Source organism: Odontesthes bonariensis, chromosome 22, assembly GCF_027942865.1.
Source record: "Odontesthes bonariensis isolate fOdoBon6 chromosome 22, fOdoBon6.hap1, whole genome shotgun sequence".
Classification (NCBI taxonomy): Eukaryota; Metazoa; Chordata; class Actinopteri; order Atheriniformes; family Atherinopsidae; genus Odontesthes; species Odontesthes bonariensis.
This window is the reverse complement of record NC_134527.1, coordinates 22081382-22106242: the sequence shown is the minus strand read 5'-3', so window position 1 is coordinate 22106242 and position 24861 is coordinate 22081382. Positions and strand designations below refer to the sequence as shown.

The following is a 24861-nucleotide window of genomic DNA, read 5'->3' as shown; positions in this document are numbered from 1 at the left end:
TTTTGCTCTGAAACATCTCTCCAAACCCTCCAAAGCCCTCTGATACTTGACAAAACTTTCTTGCCCTCTACATATGTCCCTCCCTTCAGTGCTGCACTCCAAGGCAGCCATGCACACTGATTAGATTAGGCAGCACTGGAGCTAATCACCTTTCTCTCTCCTCTCCCCTGCCATTCTTTACCCGCCTGGTCACTCTTTTTATCCTCTGACTTTCCACGTCGTCTGGACCTCCCTCTGGTTCCTAGAGATGAGCCTCCCCTGGGGGTACTCTGCCCTCAGCAGCCTTTTACCGGGAAAACAACATGGTGGGGTCCTCACAATAACAAAGCCCGCGCCCTACACTTGTCTGGAAAGAAAGGCATCCAAAGAAATGAGTGACTTGTGGGGGAAAAAGAGAGGGGGGATTGGACCCTCCCGTCGGCTGAAATGAGGAGAAAGAATCTGCAGTGGGTTTTGTTCATTTGCGGTGAGCTGGGGGTCAGTCTCAGGGGAATGGACGGCAGACAGACGGTTGGTTTTGCAGCTGCATGGCCTCCAGCACTCTATCTATTCCCTGAGCAACAGCAGACTCATTAAACTGGTAGTGTTCGACACTTGGTTCAGTTAATGTCTCCGGTTTTCCGAACTGCCATCCATCCTTTGTCTTAACTGAATATGGATTGTAACAGCAGTCACTCAGGGACTCAGCCCCACAGCTGTATGCTAATGATGAAAGGGTATGACCTACCACAATGGGCAGCCTGCGTGTTATGTGTGATAAGGCGATATCAGTGTTCAGTTTGGCTCGGGCCATGGAAAAGGTTTTAAGCTGCATGAATGGGATAGGACTAGATTGTGCATTGTGTTTGTGTGACAGATGATTGTCAGGTTTCCTTTCATGTTCCAGCTGGTCCCAAGTTCATATTGAAGAGAGACAACAACAACTACAAAGAGATCTATGAATTCATTACTCAAACAAGAGCTGCAACACAACATTATTTTCAAAGTCCAATTGTCTTGTAAAGGGGGGAATGAATGAATAGCAGGCTAATTTTAGGTCATGTGGACAGACAAGCACTTTGTCTCATTTTCACAGAAACAGAAATAACAAATTCCGGTTTAAAAAGGGGATTTGCTAATTGGAACTACCAATTTCCCATTGTTTACATTCTTTTTTTTTTTTTTAATGATCTTTTTGGGCTTTTATGCCTTTAATGGCGTAAGTTAAGAGAGACAGGAAGCAGAGAGAGGAGGAATGACATGCAGCAAAGGGCCATCCGACACGGGACTCGAACCAGGGCCAGCTGCAGTGAGGACTCTTGTACATGGGGTGCCTGTTTTACCCACTACGTAAATTTTTTTCATTCCATCCATTTTCCATTCAGTAGTCAGTTATCCTGCCGTCTTGTCCATCCACACATCCATTTTTAATGTCAAGGTATACTTTGCTTACTATGGTCACTTAGTATTTGTAGCGACCAACTAAGGCTCTGTAATCTGACTCATTGTCAACATTTACAGTGACAGTTTCTCGCCCAGTTATTTGGAATATGTGCATGGAATTACTCTGCCAGAGCTGCTCAAAATATATGGGAGGAGGCTGGTCGTAGTCATTTTGGTAGCCATTTTTCATGAAGAAACACTGTTAAAAGAAGTATGAACTGCTTTGAATGCACTCCATACATTACCAATGTTGGCTTGATAGAAATGTGAAGTTTTTACTTGAATTTGCCAAAAATTTGGTGATCAGTTTAACTGTAAAGGTAGTGATTTGTTAGCTTGATCACCACTTTTATTGAACTTCCTGGTAGATAATGCACTTTCTCTACTATTTTCTGGCTAAAGTTAGAATAGTTCAACACACTCGAGGCGAGTTCTGGAGGGGAAAAACCTTGCACATGTACTAGAGATTATGCTGACTTATGGACTTGGGTTGACTCGCAAACAAACACACAGGTGGAAATGAGGTAGAAGGCAAGGATGCTTGATTGTTTGGTTGTAAAAGTCTGTAAATAGTAGTATATTTCCAACATTACGGGGACCATTTTTCCTGTTTGCCCACCTGCTTCACTAAAACTTACCCCCATTTGACTCTGTTTTACAAGGGCACAGTTGGTGCTTCCTGGACTTTGCACAGCCCAAGAAAATTCCAGTCCTAGTGTTTGGAGCCATATTGCCACAATATGTTAAACTATTGATTTGAATTACAAGTCAGAATGGTTACGTCTTGTCATACCTTGATTTTGTCCCAAAACACAGAATCTTTTCGGTTTTGAGTGACTTGAAATGGAAAACGAGTAAATCCTCAAGTATCTGGAGGCATAAATCTTTAGAAATCAATTAATCGAGTTGTTTTTTTTTACTATCAGGTCACTCAATATGGAGATATTTATAGAAAATAACTTGCATTCTTCCATATTTTCCACTTTCAGTCACAACAACAGCTGTGTGGATGTGTGTGTGCGTATTTCATCTGAGTAGTCTGAAATCAATTGGCTGACCAACTCCATCCTAATTCTGTTGGAATTTTTTTATCACGTCATTTTACTTGACCTGCCTGTTTCATTTTGAGTCTTGCTTCTAAAATTCCCCCTGCTTGGCTCTGACATGGTCAACATTCCTCTCAATTTGCTCACATTTACTGCTAAATCCCTGCACAGCTGAGAGATAGTCCAGCCATGCATCTCACAATTACAGGTCCTGTTTTCTTTGTTTGAGTCCTAGTTTCGCGAGCACCATGGAAACACTATTTTGGTTTGGACTGGCAGGCTGTCACTGGTGATTATCACCACTGCACACTGGTATTCAGAGTGCAGCAGGCCCAGTGGTTGTAACAGTCTGTGGCTGCATGCTGCCTTTGTAGCCCTGGTTTAGATGGAGGCGACTCACAGTAAAATATCGTTTGGCACCTTTGTTGCTGTTGCTATCCCAGTCAAGCTTTCCTTTTGTTATGTTAATTGTTTATTTTACAGCAGTTTGCCACTTTAAACTCTTTTCTTAGTGACTTAGTAATGGTTTTTTGACTTAAAACAGACAGCGGGAAAAATCAGGCTTCTCATTTTTAGCTTTTAACTGTTGATTTATGTCAGCTGAAATGTACTTTGTCACTGATAGATTTAACTATTTTTCTTTGTTAAGCTTACCTTTATATCTGTTTTTTATGATAAAAAGCTAAAAGAACAAGGTTAAGACTTACAACTAACATGTCCTATGTTAGTCATATGTTGAAGGCATATAAAAGAGAAGGTTCTAGCTTGTGAAGCTATTAGAAGGAAAAAAGTAAGATAACGCTGTTTATCTTACATTTAACATTCTCATTTTCAAACAATATGTCATAATACCTTTAAAGGTTCTTGAATTGTTGAAAATGAAATAAATTTAAATTAGTAATAAATGTTTTTAGATCCAAAGCGAAGCAAAACAGAGCCGCTAACGTTAGCTTGTGATAGCATTAGTGTCATAAGCATAAGATTTACACATTAAGGAATTGCACAATATTAACGCTTTTAAAATAATTTTAGATATTTCAGTAAGTAACTATTGTTTTAACTGTATTGTGCTGGTGAGTCTCAAATAAATGAGAAACATATGGAATGTAATTAAAACAGAATTATGAAGCTGCCAAAAGATTTTATGCAATCTTTTCCTTTTAAAAAGCAATGTTTTTGACAGATATGGGCAGCATTTGCAGCAATTATTTTCCAAACGTTTAGACTGTGTTGACCACCACTTGCAGAGTTGAGGCAACACATCATTCATGAGAAGTTTGCACAAGCTGCCATCCCAGTTTGCCAGTTTGACAACCATATCACTGGTGGTTTGGACTGTGTAAAAAGTTGGACAAAATCATCTGCTGTCCGACACAAAGATACCTAAATACTGCTTTACAGCCGGTTAGAACTAGCTCCAAAAATATCTCTGGCTTCAATAGACTTATTCAATTTTTTTTTTAACTTATCTCATTACATACTAAATCAATACAACTCATTATGGTGTCATAAATAATGAATAAATGAAGTCATTCGGAAAATAACTCCTCATTTAGATTAACGTTGGTCTATATAATATGATATATATGTATAATCCCATTGATGTGGATCTGATATTTGTAATGAGCCAAACATCTAATAATCTGGTTAGAAATTCAATGAGTGGTCAATATTTTAATTGTTTAGTTTAGTGTTAATGGTCATATATATTGAAAATATTAGTGGGTAAATTTGTGTAAAACCGTTGTAACTTCTGTCTGTACGTCTTCATTAATCTTCACTTTGAGACTGAGATGGCCTGGTCACCGAGCAGAAGTCTGCTTAATGTTATGTGCAGCTGCGCATTGATTTGTAGGGTGATGACTCTCCAGGTGAAGGTGACTGCTCTGCTAGACTGTGCCGGGATAATATTACAGCACCAGTGGGACAGCACAGACGTGCGCGCTTCAGGGCAAAAAAATTAGCCTGTTCCAGGGTTTTTGTCTGAGTAATTTTATGGGTAAATTAAGAGATTTTATCCAAAGAAGAAAGGCACAGTCAGGATATGACTTCAGACAAGATTAGCAACATGCCCTAAAGTTCCAGCCATCATCCTGAGCTGATATGAATGGGCTCAACTGAATTTAGGTCAGGCTGGTTTCCCAGCCGCAGGCTCGTCATCAGATGCATCCTGTTTGATTCAATCTCAGGTATGATTAGCTGTGACATGACTCTGGATAAACAAACACCGACACAGTCTGGGGTTCAGATCAGAGTCAGCTCTCTCTTTTCTCATTTTTTCCAGAAAAAAGCATCTTTGCTGCAGTACTTCTGTCTGCAGTCAGTTTTATCTTTGTTTAATTCACCTATTCACCTCCAAAACCTAGAGAAAACGCTTTAGAGAAAACAAGAAGAATTCAGGGAATGAGGGATTTCTTTTGTTTGCTGTTGTCATTTAGGGTGGTCCTCCATAGCTAAGTGGTATTTGCCATCTGAAGACAGAGGGCTTATTCTGTCCCTCGCTGCTTGGGAAAAAGAGAATCACAGAGGGCTGGAGACAAGCCATAAAGATGTTTTAAAAAAAGAATAGGATAGGAGATCAGAAAAAGGAGCCAAGAGAAGAAAATGAGAACCCAAAGAAAGGAAAGGTTAAGGCTTGTGTTTCAGTTAAGCAGAGCAGTCCTGGGTCAGACATCTGTGCTCCATCTCCCAGGGGAGCACGTCCCCCACCGGCGTCCCGACTTCCCTCTGACAGCCCCACTATCTGCCCCAGAGATCACTCACTCCGAGGGTTGCCTCTTTTTTCATAGCTGCCTCTGACCTCCATCCATTCATCTGTCCATCTGTCAGCTTCTCTAAAAACACACATTAAAGTGGACTTGGGGCCAACTTTAACATCCGATTTTCCTCTCTCTCCACACTAAACTGACGTCTCTTTATATGAACACAAAGCTTTGCAGCAACATTGTTTGGAGTAAATACCTTTGAGTGAGCAAAGCCTTACATATTAAGCGAATTTTAAAACTAGCAACGCCATAACCTCGCTTTAGGTGAATATCTGTTTGTGTTGCAAGAGCAAGGATGCACTCAACCCGATCATGTAAACACTTAACCTTTTTTCTCAGGTCAGTTAGGCACATGAAAGACGTTTCAGGGGCTGCTGAACCATCAGATTCCAGGTGGTAGATGGACTGTCACACTGAGAGGGGACTCTTTATCGCTGCGGGTTCAGAGGTTCAGAGCCCAGACGGAGAAGATGATGGCGCTTTGTCTTTCAGACATAACACAATTTGCCGAACATGAGCTGGGCTGCAGCACACATACAGCAATGTGAGGGAGGTGAATGAGTGTGTGTGTGTGTGTGTGTGTGTGTGTGTGTGTGTGTGTGAACTCTTGTGCCCATTATGTCTGTCATCATGTCTGGGAAAATCTTGGCTCGGATCCAGTCCGGAGAAATTACCCTCCTATCCGCATTAAGAGAGCACTTATTACACCTGTCTTTTATCATATCCAGGGAGCTCAGTGATGACTTCACATGTGAACAAAGACAACACACATAAACTCAAAGTCATAATTTGTGTTTTTTTTTTGTTTTTTTTTAAAGCTTTAATAATAGTTTGACACAAGCCTTGCTGAATGATGCGGCTGCAGCTGTCTGACGTGTTTCACATTGAGCAAACAGACTAATCACTGTTCTGTGAGGTGAGGTCATCTGTGTGGTTTACAGGCAGGACACATGCATGTCGAAGCGCACACACAAGGAAATTGGATAGAGTGTGGATAATCGTTGCATTAGTGCCGAGTGTGTAATCAGCGTGTGCCTGAGGGAGCGTCGCACACTTTGTGTTTTCACTTTACAAGCCCGGTGCTGTTAACGGTTCAGCTTGTGCTGCAAGTAGGAGGGGGTGTATGTTTGCGTCAGGGGGAATTAGGGGCCGTTTGAGGAGATGGAGCCCAACGTTAGCTGTGTTGCGTCAGAGAAAAGGACCAATTTCCATATCCAGGTGATTGTTTGGAAGGAATTCTTGGAAGCAGTTATGAATGACCTTTCAAAATCACATCACAAGTAGAATCTTTGATAGTCTTTGTTTCTGAATATTCAGCAGCCTGTTAGCAGCCCTGGCTAACTCTTTTATTTGAGACTTGCTGTCTCACTTGGAACTATAAAACAGTGAATTTGTTTGTCTGAAATTCAACCCAGTAATCAGAATTTTATGATGCTCAACACAAGTAATTTCAGCGTATCCAAACCTTAGAGATACTGGCAAGATGTACCTTAACATTGGTGCCATGACTTACTGTCTGCTGCAGTGTTTAATGCAAAGCTTATCAACTAGCAACAAATTCCACATTTGATTACTAGAGGGGCTTGATGGGATAAGTTACAAGGGACATGAGGCTTAGATATTTATTCAGAATCCATGTTAGACCATTGTTTTTGTCACTAAGAGCCAAATGCTAGGAATTGGCAGATCGATCCAAATATCAATTGTATCGATACAAACTTTTGAATTGGTATCAGACGGATACTTCTTCTAAGCTTCACCTTAACAGGGGCCTAAAGGAATATTTCCTTAAGAATAAGCCAGTTGTAGTTTTTGTAGATTGTGTTCTGGTTTAGTTATTTGGAATAATTTTACAAATAACTGTGAATACTTTATTTGTTGAAAAAGTGAGTAGTATAGTAAAAGGAAGAATTGTGTTTTAATTCTAATATGTAAAATATTTGCCCTCCCTTAATACACATTTTTGCAGATTTCGTGTTTGTAAATTCAGATTATAGTGATAAAAAAATGTGTTTTCTTGATTTCCTGAAAACTTTCCTTAAACGTTGTCCTGTGTTTTTAATATAGAAATGCTAAATTTATTAACAGTGCAAAGTAAACACCATGAAATCATTTATTTCCCATGAAAGTATATTCAGATTTAGGTTATCGACGATACATTCACGTCATAAATCACGTCACTCTGCTTTCCTCTAAATGAAAGTACATAAGCTGCTTTTATACATAATAATGTTTGTACGGCACTGGTATCAGTGTTGGCACCAAATAAAGTTTTACAGTATCACACCATCGTGAAATTACACACACACGAACATAAAAGACGCTCTTTCTCACAACTTCATTGGCGTGACACAGAGTAATTTTACAGAATTTTAATTTTAGAAACACTTATCAGGGAAGTGGGGGGAAAAAAAGGAAATTTGTTTTATTTTGTGGTATCAGTTCTGGAAAAAACAAACAGAAAAAAAAAAGGAGTATGGTAAAATGGTGGAGAAGGAAAAAAGTAAGTAGTTCAGAACAAAGAAGAAAAGAGAGGCTTTTATTACAAACCGGTGGCAAAATAGATCACAAAGACAACTCGGGCTACGGAGAAAGATCTGCAGATGGAGCATAGTGTGTTGGCTGTTTTCTTAAACAGCTCTTGGAAGCCTTAAGCAGCATATCAGCCAACTTCCATCTTATACCAGACAAGCACAACGGGTTCATTGGGTTGGGCCGCTGGTGTATTCCTGCAGGTTGTCCCAACAAGCTAACACTTTCCTCTCAGAGAGGAGGAGCAGGGCTTACCTCCGTGGATACCTCACACCGTAGCCACCGACAGTGAGCAAGAAAACTTCTGCTGCTGCCTCACACCTGCTGTAGAAACCCTGAAAGCAGAAAAAATGCCATTGTATCTAGGCCCAAGTTGGTTCTTGGTAAAGTGCCTTGATAGATGAAACCCAAGGACAGATATGTATTTTCATAACTTGACTGATACCTCTACGGATCCATCGTGTCTAATACACATTCTCGCTCCTTGTCATTGTCATCTGTTCTTTATGTTTTTAGTTCTGATTTCCATGTTTTCAGTGTTAGGTTTTGTTAAGGTCATGTTTTGTTTCATGCCCTGAATTCTCGTTTTATTCCTCAGTCCTGCTTTCTGCTCTCCCTGTACACCTGGATTCAATTAGCCAATTACCACACCTGCCCTTTGTTTGTCATTAGCTCCCTCAGTATAAATTCTCCCTGGGTTTCTTTGTTCATGCCCCATCCCTGCCTTCTTCTCTGTTATGGGTCTTACATTCCTTCCTGCTGTTGGGGTTTCTTTCTTGCTTTTTTGTTTGTTTTAGACTTCAGACTTATGTGCCTGGATTTCTTGCCATGGCAGCATCTTTGTTTATTAGTTAAAGTTCATTTATTTCTTCCCCTGCCGGCCCATCCCCCTCCTTGTGCGCTTGCATTTGGGTTCCTCTATACACCCAATGGGGACATTCCTGGTGAATCTCATTGCTGACGAGCTGTCGCAAACAAAGCTTTATGCTCCAGTTGAAAGATTTTTAACTTGAGCAAGCATATTAAAGTCCAACCGTTAAATTTATATGTAATTGTGCCATCCATAGTTCACTTTGTGTCTACCTGAAGCCTTCTTTATACATGACACGCAGCTTCACATATTAATAACACCCACAATTGAATAAGATTATGAAAAATAATTGTTGGACTCGTGCCATTCCAGAGAAATTGTCCCCATATTAGGGTTAGATTGCTTTAAAATGTATGAACGCTGCAGAATGAGTGAGGTGTGCCTTTTCCATTCCTGGGATGATTTTGACAAAACACGTCACAGAGTATGTGATGAGTTGGGAGGGAGACAGGGCTCCTGGTTCAACATTAAAGCGAACATCAAAGCAACATTAATAAAACTAAAAGGACTGACCATTTATTAATGATAAAGGATTCGAGGTGAAACTGTATCATCATGTGCAACTGTCGCAGTAGGGCTGCAGTGGGGGTTTGCTTAAGCCATCCCGAGGCTCGCTGTGAACATGAAACCGCATTGTCTCCTTCTCCCTATCACCGTCAGCGAGCAGAACTAGCAGATCCAAAGCGGAAGCTGTGCAGGCACCAGAGACCCGGCAGTTTTCCCCTCCTCTCTTTGAAGAGCGCCTGGCAAGGCTTTCAAAGCCCCTCTTTCTCTGCGCTGGCTCCTAAAATAACGTGCGGTAAATGTAAGACAGCTGCTCAGCTGAGCAGCAGCAGGCAATAGTTTTTGATTTTATGTATCCTTTTTTGCGTGTTTTACCCTTTCTGTGTACATTCCATCTCTTTTATCTCCTTATCATCTGGCATTTGTTTTGGACACAACAGTAGTGAAACAGAACAGTCATCTTGTCCAAGGTGTATAAAACTGTGCTGCCACTGAACAGTTGTGTGAGGTGTGTGAAAACGTTCGTGTTGCGCACACACAGTGTAGCTCAAGTTTTGATTTGCATTGTATGAACAGGCAGCTGTAATGTCCTTTCAGTTCCAGCCTTACGGAAGCCAATGTGTTGTGTGTTTCTGTAGACTCCAGAAACAGATGTTCCTGCTTGGTTAACCATTGCAAATACAGATTTTTACAGTTGACAGTTCACACAGTATAAACGTGTTGTGTTTGACCTTTCAGATCAGATAGCTGAGATACAGCTTTCAGTTATAGACAAATCTGACTTTAAGTGCCTGATCTTTGATACATTTCCTCATTGACTCCTTGAGCGGTGCCGTACAGTGATTAGTGTGAGGAGTGCGAATGTGGCGGCTTCCTGACACCTGTGTTGTGTATGTTAGTCTGGAGGATGGGCCTTTCCAATGAGAGCACTCTCTGCTCAGGCTCACATGCCTCTCATTACTGCCCACAGACCCTGAGAGTGAACAGAAGAGGGTATGGAAGGAATAAATGTAGAACAGCTTGTCTTTTCTCTGTCCTTACTGCCAGATACAGCAAAATCTATGACTTAAGTTAAAGTATCCGCATTTGGCTCCTGCCTTTGCGCATCTACAGAACCACTTTAATGAATAGCTAAACATTTGGAGAAAATCATTGAAACTTTTTTGTTCCTGAGGGTTGGTTGGAAAAACCTAACCCCTCCAACATTCAACATCTGCAACATATTTGTGTTTGCAAGATGGGGTTAGAGGTCTTTGTGGGTATAAAGTCTTGGACACGAACCTGAAAATTCCCCAGAAATGTTTAACCTAACTGGACCCATCTATCATCTGGAAGGTGAGACTTGAGCCCATACAGCATAGAGAAATACAGGACCCCATGCTGGCTGGAAGACAAAGCCACAGACCCACATGGCTCTAATTTCACTACTAATTGCTATTAATATGTTTACTTGAACCCTTTTTTTATCCTGGTAAGAGTACCATAAGTAAATAGAGAGCAGTTTTAGAACCACATGGAGTAAATGTTTGATTTTTGGCTATTAGCTGGAAAACGCGACGAGACCAGATCCTAAAGTCTTAAGAGATCCCGAGATTTGATGTCGATAGCACAAAATTTGATGTTTTTTTGTAAAGGTATGTCCAGGTGGTCTCCAAAACAACTCCATGGTCCACAGAAGTGTCATTTTCATGAAAACTGCATGTCTTCACTGCATCTTGAAGCATAGTTTCAGATTAGCTCTGTGTTTTGCCATATTTTATATTCGATATTATACTTTTTCTCTGGATATCGGGTGCATAAATCCTGAACAAGCTCATTTACAGGCAGAGTACCATGTTCGTTCTTATGATGTGGACTCTGAGGTTTTAGTCAGACATTGAAGTGAACATAACATGGCGGCTCCCATAGTGTGAGATGTCAGTCAAAAGTTAGGAGACTGGCGACGCTTTGATCACCGAATCAAGAATGCTTATATAAACTTGTTGCAAAGGCAATATGTGGGAATTTAGTGAAGAAACACATTTTTGGAGGGCTAATTTTGTACTTAACTGGATTAATGGGACCTTCGTTAAGGAAGAAATATCTGTTTTTGTCAGTTATATATCAGCTTTATACTGTAGGTGAGTTGCCATAAATGTTGTACTTTTCCTTTTGATAGTTTTTACCATTGACTGGACCCACTGTGGTCATCATTAAACGCTTTTTTTTTTGTTTGCAAATTTTTCTTCTGAAACAAGAAAGTAGCCGCTGTTTTCTTTACCAATCAGAGCAGACCTTGCCTTAAAGAGACAGGAGCTAAAAGGTATCCTTTGAGACAGAAGGTGACAAACAGTGCTGCAAGAACGTACGGCGTGAAGAAAATAACATGTCGATGAAACAGTTGCCCCTCAAATTAAATTATGAACCTGTAAATTGGGATAGCATGGGTTAAAGTCAATGAAAAGCAAACCAGTCCATCAAAATGTTGAAGAAAACGACTTGATCAATAATCAGTCATGAAAAGAGCTTATTCATTGTCGATTTATTTGCTAATTGATTATTTCAGTTTAGAGTCAAAGGTCAAAACCTTTGGAAGGCTTACTGATTAATTCATTATAACACATTCATGTCTAAAAGTGACAAGCAAGCCATTAATTCTGGAAGAGAGATGATCAGAAATCTCCACAAAGCATCATTTTACAGCTTCTATTTCAAGGATTGACAAACATGATGTAATGTGATAATTGGGGATCTTTTAAAGTGGAAAACATTCACAGTAAACGGGGACGAGAGCTCAATCATCTAATCTAACTCGGGAAGAAAAAGTGGTTCCTAAGACTATTCCACTGAATGATTGGAGCCCACATGCACCCCTTCCATCCAACTCCCCTGTTCCCAAAGCCCTTAAATACTATAAGAAAGACCCTTTTGTGGTGGGCCTGGCTGCAGTGAACATACCTACAGTCCCCACATAAGAGCTTGCCCCCCAGCTGTGGAAGGGCTCAGCAGCTGAACTCCAAACACTGCCATCGAACACTGCCTCTACTGAAGAGCATTAGCAAGTTTAATGCACTTTGGGGCATTTTTTGGCATCACTTTAGAGGCCTAAAATAGTAGTTGGATTGTAACATTGTGGGGAAAATCCTCTCAGCTGTGGCAATTTGGAGAATGGCCAACAAGGATTTACACTGCTGGGGTTCCCCTGAGGACAAATGTGAACTCTGAGCACAGTGTGAGCAGGAGAAAAATAGTCCACTATTGTTTTACTCTTCATTCCGATGTTACAGATACGTTCATTCATGGAACAAACAAACCAGATCACAGCCAAAGTGCTATCAGTGTCTATGCTATTGTGGCATGATTACGGATGTAGAGGCCCACTAGCATGTGGTTTATTAGTGTAGTTGGTCACAATGATCCCCCTGAAGCTGCTGTGTAAGTCATGTATTATTTCAAGCTTATTCCAAGTTTTACTGCTTGTTTTTCAACCAATCGTACAGTCGATGTTGGTGTCGATTTGATCTTTTTTTTCATTATATTTGCTAATCCCAGCATTAGGTACGTCCGCTTTTTAGAAACAGCGTAGATTTGTCTTTTTTTCTCCCATCTGCTGCAAGGGTGGATAGCTGTTTCCCCCTATTGCTGCAGGAAAAACAACACAGTAGAAATACTTCAAAGCAAATTAGATAATCTATTTTATCTTCAAGTACAGGCCATGATGTAGCAGCAGTTCCCATCCTTGGGCTCACTATGATGGATCAGGCTGTATTTGTTGTCAAAACAAAAAATCTCATTATGGTACAGCCATGGCTCTGGAGTTGTTGTGCACTTCTCTTGCATCAGATTTGGCAGAGTTGCTGTTGAATTCAATAAATATTCCTGGATCCAGACCTGTCATACCCCACCCGTGGCGAAATGTTCATGTAAATCCTACTAACAAGCAAACAAACCACATATTCTATCCTATTCTATCCTATTCTATACACATACACAACACAGTTGTCAAGAAGCCGGCACATTCGCACTCCTCACACTAATCACTGTACGGCACCGCTCAAGGAGTCAATGAGGAAATGTATCAAAGATCAGGCACTTTAAACCAGATTTGTCTATAACTGTTCTATTCTATTCATATCCTGTATTTATTTCATTTTTGCCTTTAAAGGAGTCACTACTTTTATTTGTGTATTTTATTTGCATTTTACTGTCCCTGCTTTTGAACCTAATATTTGTCTTTTATCCCACTGTAGCACTTTGAGATTTTATTGTAAATATAAAGTGAGTTATAAATAAAATGTATTATTATTATTATTATTATTATTATTATATTCTTGGATATAAGGACATCAGCGTTTACTGTCTCGTACTCACAGGGGTTTTCAAATCTCACAAGGAAGCATATTCCACAATACTCTCAAGTGTCTCACATCGGTAAACAAGAGCTGCGGTTCCATCACCTTCGCTGTGAAAATGTCTTGTCCATGAGTACTGATATGAATCATGAGTGGTCGGCAGAGAGCAGTTATAGGGGAGGTAGAAAAAGAAAAACGTTTCAATTACTGGCTCAAAAGCTTCTGGAGCAAACCATGTTTCCGCATGGGGGAAGAATGTAACGATAATTGGAATAATTTTGTTGAGTATACGTGTTATTTAATTATTTCTAGGAATGTGTACATGTAAATATCTATTATCCATGTTCTATTTTGGTTTTATGTAATATTTTGTGATTCTTTTTTAGTCTAGTTCCACCTCAATGGGTCGCTCCAGTTATCGGATCTATGAAAGCAGTTATGCGGTAATCATTTCGTTGTTTACCAGCCGCCACTAAAACTTAACAAGAAGAAGAAGAAACGCACTTAGTTGCTCTCAGAGGTGTGTTGGTGTATCTCAGAAGTATTGTCAATAAATGTTGCTCTTTGTGCTCGGAAACCTACGGAAGTCTAATGCCTCTTCATCAAAAAGTATGGAGTAGTTGATATTCACAGTCGTAGAACTTTACCTGACTGATTCTTCAAATATTTACATGTATTTTATATATTCAGCTGCAGGTTTTTTTTGGATTATAGACTGAAAACGAACAAACGACACCAGACACATCTCCTGGAAAACCTCTCTGAATGAGCTCATCTTTATGTTAGCATGTTGGAGAGCGCATGAATATTTAAGGAAGGAACTTGTCTTTCTCTTTCTGTTGTTGGCGCTTTGATGCCACTTGGGAATGTTGAGGTAATTCACCGTGTCTTGCTGTGGCTGTTATAGTGTTTTTTTCTGCAGTTCTTTTCTGCAGATGGTGTCAGCAAGAGACTAAAACCATTGGAGGATTCTAAATGGATGCTTTCATCAGTGATTTTCTGTCATTTGAGCTCGAAGAATTTAGGTGTTTATCAGTTTGGAATCCAGTAAATGCTAAGTGGCCCCCGAGGCCACAGCAGGGATCAGTGATAGATAAAGTGTGCTGTCTGTCAGTGCTGCCACCAAAAAAAGAGGCCCTTCACTGTTACGTGTCTGTCTTCTATCTGCACAAATGTCCCAAAACCTTTAACTTCCCTTCTATCCCAGTCTGTTTTTAGATGAGCAGTTCCTGCCGCTGAATGTGGTGCATTCATCCTGTTAGTCAGACTATTGACCTGATCGGTAACTGAGGCGATTGCCGCTCTCGCTGCACAATTTCTATTAGAAGCCCTCAATAGAGTTGAGTAAAAGGGAAGAGGGTCAGCCATTAGTTAATTATCTACAGCTTGACGTATGTGTGTCATTAGTATGGAGTAGGCAGAGTAACTTGAATCTGCTGCTGACAGCAGAAACATATTTGACTGTCAGTGGTGCTGTTGACTTTAGTTTCTCAGAAGTGCTGATTGATTTAAAGCAGCAAGGGCCAGTTAATACTGTGATTATAGAGAATGTGAAGCTGATGTCAGATTTCGGTTTGTCTAGACGCCATATCGTAATTCTGTTTGCTCTGAGAGGTGTATTTTGTACGCACAAACCCTGAATTCTAACTTCAGGATAGTGTTTCTACACTCTAAACTAGACTCTGAAATCATATCGCCATAATCAATTCCTGCTCCTCATGACCAAATGTTCAACATAACTGTCTACTGCAAATAAAGATTTTCAGCAGATTTTCAGTAATAAAAAACACATTTGTTATCATTATAATGATTGTGAGGCAGAATACCGGCTTACTAAGTTGCTGAATTCCCAGTAGGGTCTATCTTCTTTCCTTTCCTTACTCTCTTCTCTAATAGATTTGACCATTTTTGGCCAAACAAAGCAAAAACTAACCAGGTAGCAACAGAGTCCGTTTGTAATGGAGATCACATCACAGGAAAATATAAACCCTTCCATGTTTGAAAATCTATTTAATTTTTAAAAGAAAAGAAAATATATAAGATTAGTGAAGTAATTCTTGTTTTTTATCACTTGGGAACCGGCTGTAAACATCTTATAGAATAGAATGGAATAGAAAATAGAAAAATACTTTATACTAATTAGTATTTAATACTAATACTAATACTAATACTAATACTAATATTATGGCTAAATGGCAGAATTCTGGCCTCCAAATGAATATAAGTCCAGTATTGTGTTTACTTTTAAGCTTTAATTTCATGTCTTTTGGGTTGCTGAATGATCCACAAGCTGCTAGCTTAGGACATGCTGCCTGGCATCTCACAGCTTCTTCATCACAGCCTTTGTTTTCTGAACGCAGCTGCCTGCTGTGGCTGGAAATGATGTGAGCAGTGATAACTGAATCTGAACAGTAAACCTGTGAGCCGTAAAGCTCCAGCTGCCCATAAATCTGAGGGGAACGGCAGGGTCGGGTGATATTCTGTGTGTGTTCATCACCGTGAGCGAGGCCTTTCAAATTACATGCAATCACTTTATCCTCCATTGATTGGTGCAGCTTTAAATTTCCTGAGAACCGAGTATTGGGAATGTTTTACCATTTAACTAATCAAATTTGATCATTGGTTGTGTTCTGTCAGACTTGACCATGACAGAAAAATCCGTTTAATTTCACTTCTTTTTAAAGGGTTACTGGCTGGATACTAACAGCAAGCAACTCAAGCAGTCTCATTCAGGAGAAGATAAGTGAGTTAAAACAACAAAAAGTTAAAACACTAGTTCATTTGACCTTTTGCTTGTGTTGCATGGAGCTGAAGTTGGCTGTAATTTGCACCTTGCTTGCATTCCTAATACAACATTTTTTTATTGTGTGCAACATTATGCAACTGTGCCGCTGGGATCCTAATGAGGGATGCAGACATCGGCAGACTCTTCCCGTTTTTTATGAACATGTGAAACCGTTTAGGTTCCTCCAGGTGCAACTGCTCCGCTGTCTCACGTTTAGATGGAAAATACCAGTGAGCAATGAGAAAAGGATGCTCATTACGGTCGGGGAGCCAAAGATGACTGAACTGTTGCCCCCTGGAGATGGTATGTTTTTGTGATTTGGACTCAACAATGCTTTGTTCCTGCTGTTTCTCTGCAGGTTGTGCAGCGTTGACAGAGCACTCTTACATCATCTGGCTTCAACTGAAGAAACCTGCCCGCATCCAGCTCCAGATTCCACACAGGAGGTTGGCGTTTTGCACTTTTGTTGTTTAATTTCAGCTGAACTCTTTAATCCACTCACATGTGACTCCAGCATAAAGCTTTTCCTCCAGAGAGCAAAACAAATACGAGCACAGTCTCCTTCTTTTGTTGAAATGATACAGTTTTACAAAGGTTCCTCATGCTTTTCTGTTCCAAGTAGAAAAAGTAGCTGTTGAAATGGCCCCGTTGGTCCGAGCTGGTGTTATATAACTTCATTTCTAAGACCCTGACAACCTTTATAAGTCTGTTTGAACCGAAGTAAAAACTGAATAGGTTATTTAGTCATAAGTTTTTCTTATTGAATTTCTGAAGATTTTGAAATCAACTTTAAATCCTCCCTTTTGGCTTTTGACACTCTGGAACAAAATAACAAAATGAATAACAGGTAGTCTGTGAGTTATGAACAATAACTCAAAGGGATTTATAAATTTTGATGATTTTCATTGACTTGTGGAGTGTAAATCTAGGACTGGACTTAAGCGCTCTACTATTGTGCAAATACTCTGGTTTCTATTTCTGGATTCTGATTTATTTAATTATTCCTTAAAAGTGTGAATATCTACAATTATTCTAAGGTTTTTCTCACCAAAGGGCTGTTTTGAAGCCAGGGCCTAACTTAGAACCTGTTCCTTCTGTTTCGAACCACCAAACCTCTGCTTTCAGCTCCAAAAAAAACCCAACCCAGTGCTGCACCTGTACCAACTGTTTACTGCTCCAGCGCCGCTTATATCAGGTATTGAGACCAACCAGACCAGTTAAAAAGTTACGACCAACGTGTTTTAGAAAAGTCCAGAGCCTGTGCAGCATTTACTCAGCGTAATTCCATAGAGAATGATTAAAAAAAAAAAAAAAAGAAAAAGCTGAGCTTTAACATAGATGGGAAGTAGCAGTCAGGTTTGTGAGCGTTGTCCAGTGTCACAGAGTGGCATTTACAGTTGCTGTTTGCCGCTGAAGTTTTTAAACTGTGTTTGCAGCCCCATTTACCGACATCATCAGGTGCTTTGATTAAGTCGTATGACCTCTATAGATCCTGCTCGAAATGGCGTGAATACATCCTGCTTGTATCACCATTCATAAAAACAGGTTACGGTTTGGAAACTCAGAAAGGTGCTGCAAAGAACGTCCCCAAAACACTTAATTGCTGTTAAAAACAGCATTTATAACCTAGACTAGTGTGCAGCATGTTCTCATTGCAATGTGTATAAATAATACGCCGCTTTCAGCACTTTGTTCATGTCATTTTACGCCATTCAAACAAGATGTCAGATGGTTAGGGTTAGGGTACAGTATGGTGGAGGAGGGTGTGCTCTTGTCGTGCTACACACCATCAAAATTACTGTACATACTGTGAAATGGTTATTTCGGGCAAAAGCACAGGGTAGGATATAATTTCTTTGAAATGCGTAACATAAAATGAAATGCAAAAGTACAAAAAAAGCATTGTAAAAACACGCCAAATGGCTTAGCGTGCAGTAACTACGCCTGTAACACACTGTTGGAGAGCGCTTCAAGTCAGATGGTCAAAATAGTTTCTTTGGAAGCTTCAAGAAGCTACAGTTTATTGTAGTGTAAGCGTGGTTCACTGCATCCTAGTGTTTTCAACTTTTCTTCACCATGAATCATCTTGTGACCCCTCAACTGGGTCAACAGCCACCTCTTTAAATCATCCGTTTCCCCATTTTTACTGTAGGAAGCTGAAGGTGAATCGGTTCCTTCGGCAGCTTCGGGTTCACTCCATATTTTTCTTGTTTGCCTCACTGAAGCCTGAAATCTGCCCTGTATATTTATCTGCTGAAGTAGGAAGTTGGGGGCGTTGGGGGCAGGAGGGGGCATGTTTTTCATATATGGAGGAAAACAATGGAGTGGGAGAAACTGAGCAGGGCCACCTGTGAAAGTCACTGGAGTGGAAAGCCCCCCCCCCCCCGTTAACATAATAAACAAAATCATAGTTTGTCACTGTGATTCGAAAATAGAAAAACTTCATGTCAGTGGCTCATTTCCTGTTATCTCATTCATGTTTGTACTGATATTAAAAGTGTAATGATCTGGTTTATTCTTTGTGTTGAGTCACTCGGCTCTTATCCAACGAGGTCTCAGTTAATTTATTTATTACGTTGTTATCATCATGTCCTTCCATGTCAGCTTTTTTCCCCTATTGTGTGTGCAGGACTCTGTGGTGGTATAATCTGACACAAACAGGTCTTAAGAATTGCATGACTCCTCGACACTCGTCTCTTTGTCTGCAAGTCACAGCACCTTCACATCTCATTTACTCCCCCGAAACCAGCCTGACAATAGCAGCACACTTCTTCATTTCTTCAGCTTCCCATCTCTTCTTTCTTTTTCCTTTCACTCCCCACTGTGTCCTCATCCCTTGTCTCCTCACTTTTTATGCCTTTGTGTTTTGCTGAGGGCCCTGAGAATGATATCACTTGATACCTTTAAAACTCAAATTAGGGAGTGTGCTGCCAGTAGTTTCTCAGCAGTGCTTAGTTTTTGATTTTTAGCAGAGTATCGGGTTGAGCTCAGAGTGCCCACAACAGCTTCGGCCCTGCCCCCAGGGGCGTTTGGATCAAGCAGCCAGCGAGGTCTCAGCTTGCAGGGGAGTTAGTTTTGTTTCATGCTATAGTGGAAAACTCTGCTGGAAAGCAGCAGGTCAGCACTGCAGGGAAGTAGGGATTAAACCGCACTCATCCCGAGCACAAAACACCAGGAGAACAATACTTTTAGGGGCAAATACTGTCCACACATCTCAACAAAGTGACTAATTTCCTTTGGCTGGTCTAGAAAATAGGATTTGAAGTGGAAGGACTTTTCTGCAACAACCCCCCCCCCAATTTGTTTGTGGACCCCTGGGGCTGTATTCACGGCTGGGGTGGGGCTGGAAATGGTCAAGCATAATAGACACAGTGTTAGACCTGAGGGCCCCAAACTCTGCAGTTCTCTGACTGTCTGGGAAACCTAGAAGAAGTGCTGGGGCTTTTCAGGGCTCCCCAGTCAGTGAGTACTCAAGAAGAAGAAGAATTTCTTGAAGTGATCCTGCTTTTGTTAAATAAAGACATCTGATCATAACTTATAAGTCAGGATTAGACTTGTCCTTGTATTGAATTAACTGGTTCTCTACAACATTTCAGTATTCTTCTTGAATTTCAACTATTTTCCAAAGATGACACAATATTTCAATATTAAAATTCTAATTTCATACCATTTCAAGCAATTTATAATTTGATTTATTCAGCGACACATGATAGAGATGAGTTTGTTCCCAAAGAGCAAACCTAGAAAGTCCTCATATAGGGTACACAAGAAATAGGACCATCCAAGGGGAAAGTGCCCAGGCACCACTTCTCTCCCATGATCTTCATCCTCAGACCGCAGACATACTGTATGAAGAAGGTATCTAGATAGATAGATACTTTATTCACCCCCAGGGGGAAATTCACATTGTTGCTTCAAGGAGTGCTACAGAAAGCTTCTCTTAATTTCCTTTGGCTGTTCACCATTATTTACTCTGAACAAATTTTAGGGAGGAAATCTCTCAAATCTCAAAAGCTGAATCTTCACTCATATTCAACCTACAAGAATCAGTGTAAATGTTCCCGGAACAACCATACAGGTACTTCAAAGATCTCCAAGGCCGAAACACTTCAACAAAAATCTAATTTCACCCCGCAGCACAGGGCATTCCCTGGTCTACTGGTGCTTAGGTGCAGTTAGTTTGTGTTAATGTGTAACTGACACATTCGTGACAGACAACGGCCAAAAGGACTGTTTGATGTAGCGCTTCAGTGACAATATCTTTTCGTTGTACTGTATCAGTTGAAGTCAACACAATGTTAAGAATCTTTCCAGCTAAGTTTCTTTCCAACAGAAGTTTACATTCTGCCAATTGACCAAAAACCAAAACATTAATTACATCCTTTTGAGCAGGAGGTGCAAGATCTGGCAACACAGATAAAGGCATTTTAGCAAAGAAAAGTATGAAAATACAACACAACCATTAACAATATTTACTTATTAGCCCACTTATCTCAAACAATAAATCTACCAACTAAATGCTCACAATACTTAAAGGAAGCAGATTCACAATAGTTTGGTCGGGTATTCTCATTAGCTTATGTCGGCTAATGTTAGCAAACTCGATGTGGCTGATGCTTTTTCCTGACTGTTGCTCAACTTTTGCTACTCTTAGCCTTTGCACATTATCCCAGAAGTGCCACTGATGACATCAATGACCTCTGCATAATAATACCACATAGACGGTTTGAATTATGGAGATACAGTTCAAAGATGTTAGCCTAGCACAGCATACTTAAACTTTGGAGGCAGGGGGGATGTGGGCGGACCTGCTAAGGCCAAAGTGAAAGAGTATGCCTCCCAATAACTCACACATTACAAGCATATCTCCTTTGTTTAACTCTTTTACTTAGTCATTTAGTAAGTTTTTTTTAAATTATTTTACAAGTCTTTTTTTAATTATTTATCTAAATGCTAATGCCATGCTACCAGGCTTACAATTACAATGCTAATTTCCTGATATATATATATATATATTTTTTGTACTTTTCAAAGTGAAATTTTGGCCTTAGATTAAATGTCAAATGCATTATATTTCATCCTGGCTCTGTTTTTGAAAAGCCATGGCTGTAGGAGGTAAAAAAAAAAAAAAAAAAAGTGTCAACCCATTTTGTGTCAGCCTTGTATAATTGAAAACACACGACTTTGGTCAAGTGTGTTTTTGAAAAATGAGAAATGTTTCCCCCAGAGTTACAAAAAAAACACTGGAGATTTGTTTGAAGGCTCATTGGTCTCGCCGGTCTGCTGTTTGGGTTTCCACGCAACAAACGGTCGTCATTGTTGCTCTGTTTCTTATGCTTTGTTGTGCCAGCACTGTGATGGATGTTATTCATGTTTTGTTGCTGCTCCCTTAACCCTCAGCTCAACAGTTGATATTTAGCTGCTAAAAGATGCCATACAGATGGAGTCAGAGAAGAGACAAAAAAGCTGCCTGTTGTAGGAAACAGAACAAAATAATCTCATCACAAGAAGCCAGTGAGACCCTTTCTGTCTGTCATGGCCCGGCAGGCCACCCACTTTGAGGCCAAGCTGTGATATGTCAGATGGTCTTTGTTTTTCGTCACTTTCCTGCTTGGGCTTCCCATACGACGGGAGTTATGGTCAGTATGAAAAGATGAGGGATTGTTGACCTTCTTCCACTGAGGCACAGCTGAAGAATTACCCCATCTCTCCTACCTCGGTGACTCCTGTTCCGTCTCAGCCCTCAACCAGACCGACATACAGTCGGTCAGATTGCATAAACAGATGTTTCCAGGGGGGAGCAGTGACCACTCACCCAGAGATCAAAGAGATGTGTGCAGGTTTTGTGTGCCTAGATCCACATATGCTCATATGCACACTGCTGAGCAGTGTTTTTATTATGTTCTATGTAAGTATTTAGTGTAAAAGAAGACTCTTGGGATGGATGAGATTGTTTGCCTTTTCCGCTCATGTTGCCTGTTTCGCCACAGTTCCTCCAACTTTTCCTCAGAGTCAGAGGTGTTCTTCGTTGTTGGCACCTCTGTGGCTGACATGTTAACGCCACACCTCTGGCCTCTGGCAGGTGTACTCCCCGCAGGCCTCGAGTTGTAGGTCTGATCAACACTCTGGCCTCTACGCCATTCTTCCTTTTTCCTCCGCCTTTCTTTCCCACGCTCCCGTCTTAATCCCCCCCCCCCCTCCAGAGCTCAGTGTTGGGATTTCCTCACCTTCAACACATCCGTGTGTTTGTGTTCCAGCCGCACTCCCCTGAAAGTTTATAAATGAACAAATATGCAGAGATAACAACACCCCCACACAGATAAAATGCAAGTATTGCTGACAAGAGCGTAATAGATAAAAACGATGTGGCAGGACCTCATAGAGGAAATAGATCCGTCTCATCGAGGTTGTGAGTGAAGATGTGCTACATTAAAAGGTTTTACAATGAAGCCTGCACCTATCAGCATTGCTCAACATGACATTGAGTCGGTGCAGGGTGTAGGAGTGGGAAATTTAACTTCAAAATGATTTTTAAACTGATCAAAAAAGACTGGCTCCTACATTTTATTTGTCAGATTAAAGCTGTTCTTGAATCATTTGCTCAGAAAATTCTTGATTTAAAACAGGATTTGCCTGATGTTAAACAGTTTTGTCTTGGCAAAGCGTTCCACTTGGTACATTTGGCCTCATTTGTGAAAGAAGAAAAAACCTGTTCGTTTTGATTTTTTTTTTGTTGTTATTGGAGCAAGAAATCTGAACATTTCAACATGCAGCCCTAACCGGCATGTGGGTTCAATCGATGCTGGCCTCTCTCATGTGTGTGTTCATGGTAAACATCTGTCTCCATGTGCCTGTTGATGGGCCCTTGAAGTGGCCAGATTGTCATAGCAGCTCCCTCTTTGGGATTCAACCTCGGCTCAGACTTCTCTGATTGCAAAGAGCACGTTTTAGTAGATTTTACAAGTACATTTTTTTTTTGTCACTCCATATCAGATTTTAGACTACACTTATCCCGAGCTTTTTATGGGCGTAGAAATGCCTGACATACTGTATTTGAATGAAAATGGTATAAAGGCACGTTGTTTACATTCATATCCGCTATCAGGTGTCAGACATCCTCTTTGTCTTAATGTTGGTTTTGCTCCAGCAATCTTCATCTAATTTCACCTCACACTGACTTGTTATTTTCCTCAAGTGGAATCTCCATGAGCTCTCTTTCCATATGTCTTTCCTCCCCCTGTCATCTCTTTCCGCCACCCTGCCAACCCTGCTTAGCTTCCTCCGGGTGGCTGGACGGAGGAGTGATGCAACACATGCTGACGCAGCTCCAATTGAAAACATGTGGAGATAAAAACCTCAGTGAGATATCTGGGGCATGTCCGGGACTCTTGAGTCGACACGAGCCAAAATAAAGCATTTGGCTACTCTAGTATGAAATCTGTTCCTTCCTGACTCAATATTTACGGCTTTATCTATCTGGGGCTTTGGCACAAACGAATATTCATGTCACGGTTTTGTTGCCACGGGCATTTTACGGTTTGTTGCATGTTGCAGTCGTGTTTGTAACTTTGTTTTGGGAAATTCTGAATAAGCTATAGAGTGCATATGAATGTATTGCATCCTGATCAAACCTGACAAGGTTTGCAGCATTTTCTTAAAGGGATAGTTCGCCTCTTTTGACATGAAGCTGTATGATATCCCATATTAGCAATATCATTTATGAACATTGACTTATCCCTGACTTATAGGTGCGGCTATCGCTAGGTGGCTGGACGCATTGATATCAAGGGAGGCAAAAATAGCGCCAAGCGATTGTGAGGTCTGACTTTTTCATGCAAACGATTTTGTGATGAAAATTTATTACTCTTTTGAACGCATATTGTTTTGAGAAGCAAGACGCTTTATTTGTTTAGCCCCAGCCAACTAGCCGGACTACCTTCGTTAGCGCCAAAACTTGCCTGGAACTCGGCATATAGGACGCAGCGGGGGGTAAGTCAAGGTTCATAGATGATATTGCTAATATGGAATGTCACACAGCTTTATGTCAAGAGAGGCAAACTATCCCTTTAACTCTTGCTGCCACTCACTTGATGAGAAACATAATGTCCTAATAAACGCATTGTTTTCCTTTCAAAAAAGGAAAATGATTTCAGGTTTCCAGCCTCAGGTTTAGTGTATTTCCAATAGTCATTACTGTCATCCCTTCGATAAAAAAAAAAAGAGAACCAAATTTGGGAGCTTTCCATGTTCAGGTCACTTAATAAATTACCTTTATACACATTTTGGCTAAGCTGTCAGTGAAATTTCTTTGTCCATCCTGTTATCTGTTATCTGTTGTTGTCCTGCTTTGCTTCACAGTCGTCGTCTTTCTTTAGATCTACATGATACTACAGACTGACAAGGCAAGATGAATGACCAACAGCTCCCAGGAGCACCACAGCCGCTCTGCTGAATCTGTATGAATGACGCTTTAGCTTTAGCCTGGCATGTGTCGTACATGTGGATCTTTTCTTCCTTCAGATCCTCTGGTCTCTTTGATGTGAGGGTCTGCTCTGTGTCGTAGCTCCCATTACATCTATGAGAAACCTCCCAGATCATCTTCACC

General features: G+C 40.6%; 1 protein-coding gene across 1 annotated transcript in view; it reads left to right on the top strand.

The window, feature by feature from the left end:
* Positions 1-24861, top strand: part of lhfpl2a (LHFPL tetraspan subfamily member 2a) — a 47379-nt gene that overhangs the window by 3931 nt on the left and 18587 nt on the right. The window contains exon 2 of the mRNA XM_075455322.1: positions 16615-16702. The gene's annotated coding sequence lies outside the window, so the exon portion shown is untranslated. The remainder of the gene's footprint in view (positions 1-16614; positions 16703-24861) is intronic.